This window comes from Mytilus galloprovincialis, chromosome 1, assembly GCF_965363235.1.
Source record: "Mytilus galloprovincialis chromosome 1, xbMytGall1.hap1.1, whole genome shotgun sequence".
Taxonomy (NCBI): Eukaryota; Metazoa; Mollusca; class Bivalvia; order Mytilida; family Mytilidae; genus Mytilus; species Mytilus galloprovincialis.
Window position 1 is genome coordinate 44,494,409 of NC_134838.1, and position 14,299 is coordinate 44,508,707.

The window sequence follows — 14,299 nt, forward strand, 5'->3', positions numbered from 1 at the left end:
CAAAAGAAATATAACAGCAATTCAAACAAAAATCTATACAACAAAATTACAATGAAAACTAAATATTTAGAAGCACAAAATATTTTACCAAAACCCGTGAGTGAAATCAGGTGCTGTTGGATAGGCGGATCTTTTTCCACTAGTGACACATCATGGCGAGTCAACATTTGGTATTAATATTGACTGAGCTGAGAGCTATGACACACTAATGATAATAATACTAATTTTCCTTAAGTACTTAGTATTCGATAAGTATGAAGCTCATTAGTGATGAATGAGAAAACCCTTTACATTGTAAAACATGCTCAAACGAAGCTTTATGGTATATTATGAAGCACGCCTTGATTTGGTATTCCTTTGACAATGTAGAAACAATATTTGACGGGCGGACTGACAACGTAAAGAAAATATTCAAAATTAGAATAATCTTCTACCCATTCTTATGTTGTGTCAATAATTCATTGAAAAGGCATTCAATGCTATAGCTATTTTTGTATACCTGTTGCTAATGCCATTTCCACAGCTGCATGAATAAATGTATCTCCTTCGTCGAATGATAATAGTGTGTAATCGCAACCATAATTTATAAGGGAAAAGATAAAAGAAACACTTTGAGGACAACACTGTATAAAACTCATATCACAAAGAGGGCGGAGACTAAACTTCTTCATCGTTGTTCCACGTTTCTCTGCATACGACATTACAGTGTCCACAAATATGACTGCATTTTTATTCTTTTCTACCATAAAACCGTATAAGACATCTATCCATACATTGTACATGATAGGTATACCCAATGCCTGTTGAATATCACTTGGATCTATTAGATAAAAATTGTATTTGATACAAGAAAACGATATCATTATTTCATACAAGTAGGAGTTTAAGCTTACTATAAAACCAAGTTTAACCCACCACATTGCTTCGGAAAGTGCATGTACTAAGCCAGGAACAGGACAGTTGTTGGTCACTTGTCCTGTTTATTGATAGCGCTTGATTTTGTCAATTTTCATGGACTTCCCCTTCGGTATTTTTTTACACTTTTTTTTATTGATGACGTGTTTGAAATAAACTACTTTCATCTTGTTTTTATACGCCCGTCAAAATTTTGACGGGACTTATTATGGTATACAAATGTCCTGTGTCCGTCCGTCCGTCTGTCTGTCTGTCCGTCTGTCCGGCGTAAACATGTCGCACCGTAACTTGAGAACGACTTATCCAAATTTCATGAAACTTAATATAGTTGTTTCTTATGATGGTCAAATGATCTGTATACTTTTTGGTGAAAATAAGATTTAAACTTTTTGAGTTACGGCACTTAATAACTAAAACAGGGGTGTGTTTTTTTCACATGTCGCACTGTATCTCAAAAACGATTCTTGATTATGACTTAAAACTTTAAACACTTCTTAGTTGTATTAATCTCAATATCTGTATACTTTTTGGTGATGATTCAAAATTTCATTTTTGAGTTATTGAGTATTTTGTAAAAAAGGGGGAGGGTTTTTTTACATGTCGCGCCATATCTCAAAAACTATTTATGATTAGTGCTTAAAACTTTACACATGTCTTTGTTATATTAATCTCAATATCTGTATACTTTTTGGTGATGATTCAAAATTTCATTTTTGAGTTATTAGTATTTTGTAAAAAAGGGGGAGGTTTTTTTTTACATGTTGTGCCGTATCTCAAAAACGATTTATGATTATTGCTTAAAACTTTACACACTTTTTTGTTGTATTAATCTAAAGATCTGTATACTTTTTGGTGTCTTATGTGGAAGTCTTATGCAATAATATACAATTACTGTCTTTTGATGAGGTATATATGCGGTTTTATTGACTTTTGAAAAACTGATATTCACTGAGGCCGACGGCCGAAGTGAATATCAGTTTTTCAAAAGTCAATTAAACCCCACATTTACCAAAACAAAAGACAGTAATTGTTTTATTCCATATTCCGAGAGAAGAAAATGTATTTAATGACACACATATACCAAAACAAATTGTACATGAAACATTTTACCATAACGTTGCATGTAAAAGCGCGTGACGTTTAGCGCGGTGAATAACACTTTCTCAGGTGAATATGCTTTTTTATTCAAAATTCACTTCATATAGAGAAACCTACTAAAATAATATCAATATGGAATAATTATGATTATTGCATAAGACTTCCACATAAGACGTCGGGCGTATCATGCGCTCATGGCGCAGCTGTTTATTAAATACACTTTTGAATCAATGAGTAAAAAGTGGCATTATAGCACATTCTCTCTTTGCTTTCAAACTGGTGAAATAAATCTTAGTCAAAAATTTTCTTTTATTGCAGCCTTTTTTTTGTATGATTACTTCTGTTAAATTTGTTTTCATATGAAAGTTATACATTTTTTCACAGATTACTATATTTAATTATGAGAAGCATGATTAAATTACGCACCAACAATCAATGTTGCTTATTTCATACATCACCTGTCATTTGGGATTCATTTTTATAATTTCGCATTTTCTCGACAATTCATGTATATGTATATATATTTTACTTTGATTGCATCCTTTCAGTAGCTCAGCATTTAGTATTCTATGTTGTGTTTCGTATACTTCTCTATAGTCCTTTTTCGTGGTGTTATCATTTTATTTTCAACTTATGATTTTGAATATCCATTTTAGTGTCATTCGCCTTTTTTTTATATTACATTGCAAAACAAATACTAAAAAAACGTAAATCGCAACGAATAATTATAAACTGGACATTGGCAGACCGTTATTAATAATGGGGCGGGATTGAAACAATTTTGACAGTCATATGTTATGAATTAGAAAGGATACTCACATTTCGATTGATCCAAATGCATATAGTGGATGCAACATTTCTTAAGGATATTTGCTACTATTGACTCTATAGACTTATCCATACATTGTCTACATAAGTTCGAAAGGGAATGGGAATAATTCTTAAAAGCTTCTTCGTGTTTATTTTGAGCAGCAAATACATCACCCAATATTAACTGTGCCTGAAATTTAGGAAAGTATTATATATGTAGAAGATCTAGTGTAAGCTTTTTTAAATTGCACGATAGCAAAGTGATAACATATTTTATCGCTATTTTACAAAAAAAAATATTTGATCTTGCTGAATAATAATTTCCTTTCTCAGCAGAGTCAAGTGATATGAAAAATTATCGATGGAAACTAAGGGCGCACCTGGCGTTGACAATGCAATTGACATGAATTTGACAACGTCGTCATAGGTAAAATAGCGATAAACAGATTATCATTTGTCATCTCAACTCGATTGCTTTTCTCACTTTCGCCGTACCGGCTCAAGCAAAAAAATCAATCTCGTTGAGATGATCAACGATAATCAATAAATAAAGAATATTGGTAAAAATGTATATGATAATTTTGCTCTCAGTATAACTGATTTAGTCACCATATGAACTGTTTCTGTGATAACCAAAGGTACATGTATGCTATGTTGTAAAATACAAATTATCCTTGATGTTAGTAGGTTGACTTTGTTGAGGAAAACAAAATGTTATCTGCCAATTCATGTCTGGCATTGATAAATAAAGTAATGTTCTCTTTGGATATTTAAAGCTACATTACTGTTATAATAATTTTAAATATGATATATAACATGTCTATCTTACGTCTTAAATAGGATCTTGGGGTTCGTGTTGTTCATTCTTTAGTTTTCTATGTTGTGACATGTGTACTTTTGTTTGTCTGTTTGTCTTTTCCATTATTAGCCATGGCGTTGTCAGTTTATTTTCGATTTATGAGTTTGACTGTCCCTTTGGTTTCTTGTCTGTTTGTCTTTTCCATTATTAGCCATGGCGTTGTCAGTTTATTTTCGATTTATGAGTTTGACTGTCCCTTTGGTATCTTTCGTCCCTCTTTTAATCTGAAGCAGGTAAGTTAAGAACTTAAAACTTATAGAACTTTATTAACATTCTAGACAGTTTACAATGGTGAACAAGATAGAAAGAAATATACATACATAGTTCATTAAACCTTATTCTCTGTACACAATTATACACATAAGAGTACTCATTTTTTTTTAATTACAGTTGATTAATGAATGATAACATTCAAAATATTTATGCTACATCGACCCTATTGCCGTGTGATAAAGATATTAGCAGGCTATAACGAAACAGAACAAGTACAATATTTTATTTCGGATATCTACAAGATGTCCAGCTATATTATAAGCACGCAACTTATGAAAATTCATCGAAGACTTAGTATTGAAAAATATTGATTTGTTTTTAAAACATTACGTACTCATTTAACATTTTTATATAACAATATTAATTTATTCGCTCTTTCGATTGATAATTTATATATCAAACCTTTTATATCAAAGCTTCCTTTTAATCTTAACAGATGCTAATAGTGCACTCACCCCGTAACATGAAGGATTATATTCTAAACTATCTCTTGCCGTTTTATATGCATCATCAATATTCCCCAACTGAAGGTGGCATTCTGACATATTCCTCAACAAATTGGAGAGTTCAATATAGTCTTTTGCATTGTTGGGATCAAAGCCAGAAAGGGCAACTGAGTATAATGGTAATGAAGCACCATAATTCCCTTTAGACAACTCTTGGTTCCCCTTGTCACCATAAAATTTACGGATAAAGGGATCAGCAGAGGAACACATTTCATCTACTCCAATGTTTTCTTCTGCGTTGTTGTCGTCTGCTGCATGTAAAAATAGAATATTTGTGGGTAAGAAATTCATTATTAAAAACATTAAACATAAAAATAAGAAAGAAAAAAAAGAAAACCTGGTAAAATGTCCAGTTACTAGTTTCATTTGATTCATTTGACCTTTTAAAACTTATCCTAGCGTCAGTGATGAGTCTTTTGTAGACGAAACGTGTGTCTAGCATACATAATATTAATCGATTAAAAAAAAAATTAGATACCAAACTCGTACATTTAGTTATACTTATGGTACAACCTTGGAGTTGAAAGTGATTTATTAAGCTGGAACGTTGACATGTTCTTGTCGCGTGATACAAGATAGGTTTTGCTACTTAGAAAAACAGGCTTTTACACAAAAATTAGATAAAAACATTACTGTTAGACGTGAACATTTTTTGTTCGTGATGACAAGTTTCTCACAGAAACAATCGGTTTCTTTGTAAAATCTTAAAAGCAATGTAAATTTGAGAAAACTCGTGGAAACACAGATCTTTTTATTTTGTTTATATTCTATTTTTCATATCCATCTCATTAATACTTTGTAACACCTCATTTTAAAAGTGGTGAAACCTTTTGTCTGATTTTAAAACTATTTAAATAAGCTCTCTCCGCAATATAGCCTTTTTGTGGTCATGCGGCGTAAAGCAAACACCAATCAATCAATCAATGTAACACCTCGATAATTTGTTATAGAAATGCATCGAAATGAGCCTTACGAATATTTATTTCCTTTTTTTTTAATGCAACACTTCGTTGAGGTAGGACTACACCGTAGATCCACAGTTGAAGTATGGCTTCTAAATTTAATTCATTTGCGTCATGAATTAACATAGTTCTTTAAAACATTAAAACGGAAAGTCCCTAATCAAATTGCATAATCAAACAAAAGGTTAAACACATCAAATATGTAGGTATTTTTGATAATTCAAAAATAAAAGTTGATAGTTTCGATGTTTCAGTCGATAATATATATATTAAAGTCGATTACTCCATGATTAAAGTTGGTAATTTCAAGATTAGAGTGTACATTCAAACACAATGATTTCCAAAAGGCTCGTACCCTTTCGCCATTGTCAGTGTAATTGTTTCAATTAAAGAGTACAAGTCAAAACTTAAGTTTTCGAATTGAAAATTACAGAGGGCAATTAACATTTAAATCTAATTCAAAATTTCAAACAAATTCAATATACATAAAAACACATATAATTTATCGCGACTGTTTCTGTTCATGCATGGTCAATCATATGAAAACAATACTGCAAAAGATTTTTCATCATTGGACATCCATTTTCAATATTTGTTTCGGAAATGGTACTGCTGTCTTAATGTTATCTTTTTATTTATTTTATCCTTTTATGTGTTTTACGTTGAACTAAAGTGATATTGCCATTACCTTGAATTTGTCCTGGCTGAACAGAAGGAATCCATGACGTAAATGCGAACGGTTGCCGTCTAAAGTTAAATCCAGCCATATTCTATTTTTCCAAAAGTCACATCTTTTGTTCAACAGTCATTTATCTGCAAATAAGGTTAGCATGTGTCAAATTATATGCTGATATTAATTAAATGGGGGTAAGACTATTTGATTTTTCTCGAAATGGAAAAAAAGGTGGTGGGGAGGAGGCATGATATGTTTTATGGAGCAAACTTTCATTTTCAACTGTTGCTAATATAAATTTTCATCCTTCATTCTAGGTCTAACTAGGCCATTTATTCATTTCCAAAATCACCACTGCTTCCACTTCCAGAATATCAAATGGTAACCAGATATTTTAAGTTTTTAATTTCAGTCAACCCTTTTCATGGTTTTACCAAATTTGTGAAACCAAACAAAAGGTATACTGTATATAATAAGTTTAACAAAAAAGTAAAATTATAAAATAACCGAACTCAATAAAAATTCAAAATGGGAAGTCATTTGTCAAATGGCAAAATCAAACAAAAGTTTAAACACATCAAACGAACGGAAGCAACTGTCATATACCTGACTTGCTACAGGCATATCCTTTTGTAGAAAAGGTGGATTAAACATGGTTTGATATAAGCTAGACAAACTTCTCACTTGTATGACAGTCGCATATAATTCCATTATATTGAAAACAATTCATGAGCAAAACAAAAAGACATAATTGTCAAAACTGTCATAAATTGTTGTATAGCAGTCGACATTGTGTTATAGTCTTTATTTATATAAAAACAGCCAAATATGTCAACAAAGAAAAATAAAGAAAAACAAATTGGCATATAGACACTCGATAGAAAAAAAATGACCATAAAACAATTGATCCTCTATAGACGACAAAGCACATAAGCCAATTGATAGACAAGAAGTGCCTCAAACAGATATGATATTTTATACGGCTATTCTATTGTGAAAAAAAGATAAATAATTTTAGATCAACTTGATACAGATTTTTGTGACTCATCTGTGGGTCAAACGTGTGATATATCGAAAGCAACAAAAGTGCAACACTTTTCACAAAGGAAGTTAAAAAATGAATAATTAAAGCATCGTCGAAACTTTACAAATTATGATGTGGCGTTGATAGGCAGAACATTCATTTTCCAACAGTTGTATCAGTTGAAAGAAAAAGAAAAAACAAACCCACATAAGACAGCAAGTTTACAATAAAAAATTTCAAGTGCTGATGACACTCAAAGAGCCCTCATCAATACCATCGTGTCTAACAAACTTAATCCCAATGGTTGCTTGATGTACAAGAACATAGATTTGTCCCGTTCAGCAGTTAAACCGATACTACGCTTGTTGTTATACGGATGAATAAATAAGCAGATACTCCACCAATAATAACGTTAAGTTGTGTTGAGATAACTTGCTAAATAATTTAAAAACAAATCTTAAGAAGGTCAGAGACAAGAGCTTATACGAAAAGTCCAAATGGCGTTTCCCTTATTTCGTTGATATAAACGTGTTTTGAGAGAAACAACAAATCGAAGACAAGGTGGTTTATAAGCGTTGTAAGGACCTGTTGTAGAGCAAACTGTCAGTCAATATCCAAAGTACTATTTTTTGCAGTGATACTTCAAGCTACCCGTCTTTTGTCCCGATTAACCCAATTTGTAGAACACACTTATTTTATTCACTCTCAATCACTAATCGTCCTGAAATATCCTCGCGTGAAACATTCGCAACTGGACTAATCTGGTGAAGTCCCATTATCACGTGGTGTTTTTAGTTTAAGGGGAAACGCTACTTTTTCTTGGAATGGCTTTAATTCAATGCGAAGACGATATATCAGTCTATATGGGGTTGATCACTTTAATAAAAAGAACAATTCTGCGGCCTATTCATCAAATAATTACTGTTTGTCAAAAGGATGTTTCATGATACTTCGCTAGTTTCCTCATATCATTGATCATATAATTGATCTTTAATTAATTGATATCAAATTAATCAAATGTAAAATCAATATATGGGGTGCTTTCATTTAGGGAAATTTCAATAAATGAACATGTTAGCAATAATTTCTGTTTTGTTAACCCAGCGTGTTGTTCTCTTTCATGTTTAATCATCATATTGGTAACTAGGGCATTAGGACGGCTGTCACCAGCGATCAAGAACTTTCGGACATCTTATTCATCTAATCCTCACCGTTTTAATGGATGATACCGACTTGGTGCATTTTGTCCGCAATTTGCTTTTAGTCCCCATTTTACTTTTGTTTGTCTTTTCCTTTTATCGATTTTTGACGTACAATTTGTTTTAAAATCATTATTTCTGTAGATAACCTGTAACCTGTAACTGGTTATTCATCAGTGGACTGTGACATCTGAACAGTAAGACTTGTTGTATTTAACATCCTTGTTATTCTTCAATAAAACATTTCATACGTAAAGGTTGTTTATAAATATTACTGGTCACTGAACAGTAAACACTTACCCTTTATTTGTTTATATCATTAGCTTTCATGCTTGATTATCTTTCCAAGGTATAAGTTACATTTTTTGAATTTTTGAAAACATATCTCTTTTAATTTTCGAGCTATCTATCATCATGAATGACGTCCATTTTACTTGGAACATTGCCAGTTGACTAATAGTTGTAATCAATATTTGAAAAATCTACCTATACTTTTAAAGACATTATATCCTTACAAATGTTTTATTGAATTTCATCTTTAGAAAGTCAATCAATGGTGCTAAAATAGTTGTTTACGTTACGCATGCACTTGATATTTGTTATCGGCTTAGAGAAATATAACGTTTCCTTTCATGAATACCCTTTCATTGCATCTTAAAACATGTTTGGGAATGGTTTTCTCACATAAATTGGTAAAACATGGGGTAGGGCGAGAAAAATAAGATAAGAAAGTTCAGTAAATATCTTAGACCACACCTATTATTAAAGGATTAAAGTGACGCCTTTTTGAAGGAATTTATTACAAGTCCGAATTTTGTAACTTGGTCCAATTTATGTACACCAAAACATTCCTTTTAAAAAGGCGTTTAATCCTATTATAAAAAATATGTGGTGTGATTGTCAACGAGACAACTCTTTACAAGAGACCAAATCCTGGGAATGAGTGGGAGTTAGGTTGGAGAGGAATTTGGAGTCGCCGGTGGGGGGGGGGTCCAGATGACGAGGGTAGTAAAATAGAAACATCCTAACAGTAAGGGAATATGAAAGTGAGAACAACCCCATGTTCACCCCTTAATTACAGGGGCGGGAAACAAATGAAGAGGATAGGAAACAAGCGGCGGGGGAAATATGCCTCACTGACAAACAAATTGTTAGAGAGAGGGAAATGAGAATCATCCGATCGCCATAATAGGCTCTATTGTCCGGAACTGTTAACTATGTTTTAGCTCGCCCTCTCTCTTCGCTCTCCATTGTAAACCAAACATCATTGTATACATGTGTTAATCTAAAGCTGTATTAAACAAGTAACATTCAATTGCAGTTAAGTAATGACTTGATGCCCTGGTGTAGTTTCATCCTAACTGGCGGATGTCCCCCCCTTAATATCAGGGGTCAGTGTATTAAGTCACCAAATGAATTGATGAATTAAGTCACTAAATTGATTGAAGATTTTTTTTTTATTTCTTCAGACAAACCTAATTTTTTTTTAGTAAATTGATATGCTTTACAAAAAAAAAATAGTAAGGGGGAACTTCTGTGGATTCTTTTATTTTCTTTGGTAGTAATTTTCGTGGATTGCGGAAACCTTGCATTTTCGTCGATATTGGATTTCGTGGTTCTGCCAATGTCTGGATAGAACTTTATAGAAATTTGTTTTTCGTTGAACATTTAAATTAATGGTTTACCTGTACCCATAGGGGGGGGGGTACAATTTTCAGACTATAGCTCAAAACACTTTCACCAATTCCTATGAAACTTTGGTGAATAGTTTAAATCTAATGTTGTAAGGTCAATTTTAATAAACTTTAGATTTTACCTCTGGATCATTTATTGGACTTGATATGAATTCATAAAAAGGGGGGATTTCAAAGTATTCGACGTATGCTCTAAATATGCATGTTCATATGATGAAATCATAATCTTTCAGTCAGTTTAATTGAAGTCTGGAGCTGGCATGTCAGTTAACTGCTAGTAGTCTGTTGTTATTTATGTATTATTGTCATTTTGTTTATTTTCTTTGGTTACATCTTCTGACATCAGACTCGGATTTCTCTTGAACTGAATTTTAATGTGCGTATTGTTATGCGTTTACTTTACTACATTGGTTAGAGGTATAGGGGGAGGGTTGAGATCTCACAAACATGTTTAACCCCGCCGCATTTTTGCGCCTGTCCCAAGTCAGGAGCCTCTGGCCTTTGTTAGTCTTGTATTATTTTAATTTTAGTTTCTTGTGTACAATTTGGAAATTAGTATGGCGTTCATTATCACTGGACTAGTACATATTTGTTTAGGGGCCAGCTGAAGGACACCTCCGGGTGCGGGAATTTCTCGCTACATTGAAGACCTGTTGGTGACCCTCTGCTGTTGTTTTTTATTTGGTCGGGTTGTTGTCTCTTTGACACATTCCCCATTTCCATTCTCAATTTTATGATATATTTGCGACTTTCCAAACGCCAATACTGGTATAGTATGCAAGAGGAATTAAAGAATTTAGAAGATAATCCAAAAGAATGTTAAATGTGATCTTATGTTTGTTATAGCCATTTTATCTAATATTTTTATTAATAATTTAGTAAATGAGGTTAAAAGTTTATATGTTGGTATTCCGCTAGAGGAAGAGAAAAACTGTACTTTGCTCTGTGCTGATGATATTGTTTTACTTGCTGAAAATGAATCAGACTTACCGACGCTCTTAGGTATTACATATGTTGTGTATTGAAAATGATACTAGTGTTAATTTGAATAAATCTAAGATTATTCATTTTATAACCCCTAGATCTCCAACGTCTATTAATACATGTATGCTTGGTAATGATAATATTGAAATTGTAATACAATATACTTACCTTTTATAGCTGACTATGCGGTATGGGCTTTGCTCATTGTTGAAGGCCGTACGGTGACCTATAGTTGTAAATGTCTGTGTCATTTTGGTCTTTTGTGGATAGTTGTCTCATTGGCAATCATACCACATCTTCTTTTTTATATTACCTTGGTTTACATCTTACAGACTTTTTAAATTATGATTTAATGGCAAAAGCTATTGCCAAGTCTGCAAGTAGAGTTCTTGGGTTATTGATCGCAAAATGTAAATCAAATGGTGGTTTTTGTTACTCTGCTTCTACAAAGTTTTTTGACACAATAGTATTGTCAGTTATCGATTATAGTGATTCAATATGGGGAACAAGAGAATAATCTAGCATAAATGCAGTTAAAAACAGAGCGATGAAATTTTTTATAAGTGTAGAAAAATATACACCAAACTTATCTCTGTTTGGTGATATGGGCTGGATTCCATGCAATGTAAAGCTGTTGACAGCTGATTTTAAATTAAGGTCAAGATTTTGTTAAATGGACAATGATAGATTGAACAAACGAGTATGTATGTGGTCATTTAAGTACGAAAATAAACCAATTAAAAACTGGTGCATCAGAGTAATGACTAAGTTTTAAAGAATATTTTGTAATATTGTAGTTGTGATATATTGTTAACTAAAATGCAATCAAGGATATAGAATGCTCAGCTATTGATTTGTATAAAACTGAATGCCACAAAACCAGGTTCAACCCACCATTTTTTTCTTTTAAAATGTCCTGTACCAAGTCAGGAAAATGGTCATTGTTATATCGTAGTTCTTTTCTGTGTGTGTAACATTTTTACGTTGTGTTTCCGTTGTGTCGTTTGTTTTTCTCCTATATTTGAGTGTGAATTCACATTACTATAAGACGTGTCACGGTACTTTTCTATCCCAAATTCATGTATTTGGTTTTGATGTTATATTGGTTATTCTCATCGGATTTTGTCTAATGCTTAGTCCGTTGCTGTGTGTGTTACATTTTAATGTTGTATCGTTGTTCTCCTCTTATATTTAATGCGCTTCTCTCAGTTTTATGTTTATTACCCCGATTTTGTTTTTTGTCCATAGATTTACGATTTTTGAACAGCGGTATACTACTGTTGCCTTTATTTAATTGTAATGATAATATCATTGAAGCTGAGAAACATGTAATTTTAAAATATCCACTCTATGCAGACTTTTGTGCTGTATTGTTTAGTCATGCTAATTCTTTTTGTCATGATTTTAATAGTATGTCAGATGACGAGTATTTACTATTTAGTGATGAAAGAGTTTACTTTTATACTGCTAAAATATACTATGATATTTTACTGAAAAGAAAATGTTTATTATATTCTTAAAATGTATAATTTTATTAAGTATTATGTTTTATATTTAATGCGTAATTAAAAAAAAATGTGTAAATGTATATACCATTCTTATAGTCTCTCATAACTTTTTTTTTAGAGTGGCTCTTGTTTTATATGTGAAGTTGTAATATAATGAAAATATTTTATAAGAGGTGAGACTCAAATAAAATATTGTCTTGTCGTGTCTTGTCATGTTTTAACTTTTCTTAAAAGATTTTAAAAAAGAGGAAAGGAGGAATGAATTGTCTAAAACAACTAATTAGTTTGTTCATCGGCAATTTGTTGTATATTTTCCCTTTGGTCTAACTGCCTCACATTTTTCTGAATCATGGACAGGACCTGAAAATATTAGGCAATGACGAAACTATCACAACGGTTTGAACGCGTAAACGTTGTTTTACTAACGAATTCATTTTAATTCATATTCTCAAGAAAAATTTAAGAACTTAAGAACTGAACATCAGATGTCCGCAAGTTCTAAGACAAAAAATTGATATCTCTATACCTGAATTTAGGTTAAGGTACATAGATAAAAAAAAAAAAAAAGAAGACAGAATCCTGTTAATACATAAATAAGGCCGTTAGTTTCGGGGCCTTTTATAGCTGTCTATGCGGTATGGCTTTGCTCATGGTTAAAGGCCGTACGGTGACATGTAGTTGTTAAATTCTGTGTCATTTTGGTCTCTTGTGGAGAGTTGTCTCATTGCCAATCATACCACATCTTTTTTTTTTATATTGGTTTAGTTTAAACATATTTTATTTGCTAAATTAAATCAAAATTACAGAAGACTTTTAGGGACATGCTAATTTACTTTTTACAATTTGATATAACAAATTAATGATTACAATAATATATTACAAAGAAAACTGTATATCGAAATTTACGAAAACAAAAAAGACAACTCTGACTAACTGGACAAAAGTAGCATCACTCGGAAAGTACCTTCTATAATAAGAATTCATACTTTCTGGAAAAGAAAAGCTTATTTCAATTCACATAGGGTTTATATATAAACTTAATTTTGTGTGTCATTTGGTATCTTGTGGAGAGGAATCTCATTGGCAATCGTACCACAACTTTTCTCCTTTTTTTTTCACCTTATCCGACAGCCAGTTTTGGATTTTAATTAGCACCAAAGTAGCAAACATTCGAAGGGACACATATTGCAAGTTTGGTTTTAATTGGAACAGTGGTTCAAGAAGACTATCTTTGAAAGAAAACAATTTGGAGCTATCATGGCCACTTGAAGCCATATCTAACTTTTCAACTTAATAATGGGTACCTTCTAAAGATATTATTAGTGTCTTAGTGTTTCACTTTCTTAAAATAATGAGTTTCAAGTTACTTGTTGGATATTTTTCATAATATTCGATAATATCAGATATTTTTTTGCAATGAGTAACACAAAGGGTGCCACTGGTGGAGCAGAAGCTGCTTACTCTTTCAAACAATCTATGGTTTCCCTGGTGCTTTTTTTAGGTTTCTGTTGATCTGTTTAGACTGTATGCTTATTTGTAATATCTAGTTATGTGTTGTTTGAACGTGTGGGTTTCCCCCTGTGATTTTGAACCAACAAAACAACACGACAATTTATATTCAGCATTTTTTTAGTTTTCAAAGTTGTCATGTCTTGGCTGAATGTAAGATGAACTTGTTATTTCCCTCGGTTATCTGATACATTTAATAATACGTCTTATATTTTTCTTTCTTTATTCATTTACGTCATGTTATAAGTGACTGTAGCATAAAATATTTCATGCAGCGGTACAGAG

The 14,299-nt window shown here is 32.1% G+C and overlaps 1 long non-coding RNA gene across 1 annotated transcript; it reads right to left on the bottom strand.

Annotated features, from left to right (window-relative positions):
* Nucleotides 1–504: 504 nt before the first annotated feature.
* Nucleotides 505–8,739, bottom strand: LOC143078991 (uncharacterized). Its single transcript, XR_012979327.1, has 5 exons — nucleotides 8,620–8,739; nucleotides 6,112–6,236; nucleotides 4,411–4,712; nucleotides 2,833–3,013; nucleotides 505–820 (listed from the first exon to the last, which is right to left on the bottom strand). It is a non-coding gene; the product is annotated as an uncharacterized LOC143078991 (long non-coding RNA).
* Nucleotides 8,740–14,299: the final 5,560 nt, after the last annotated feature.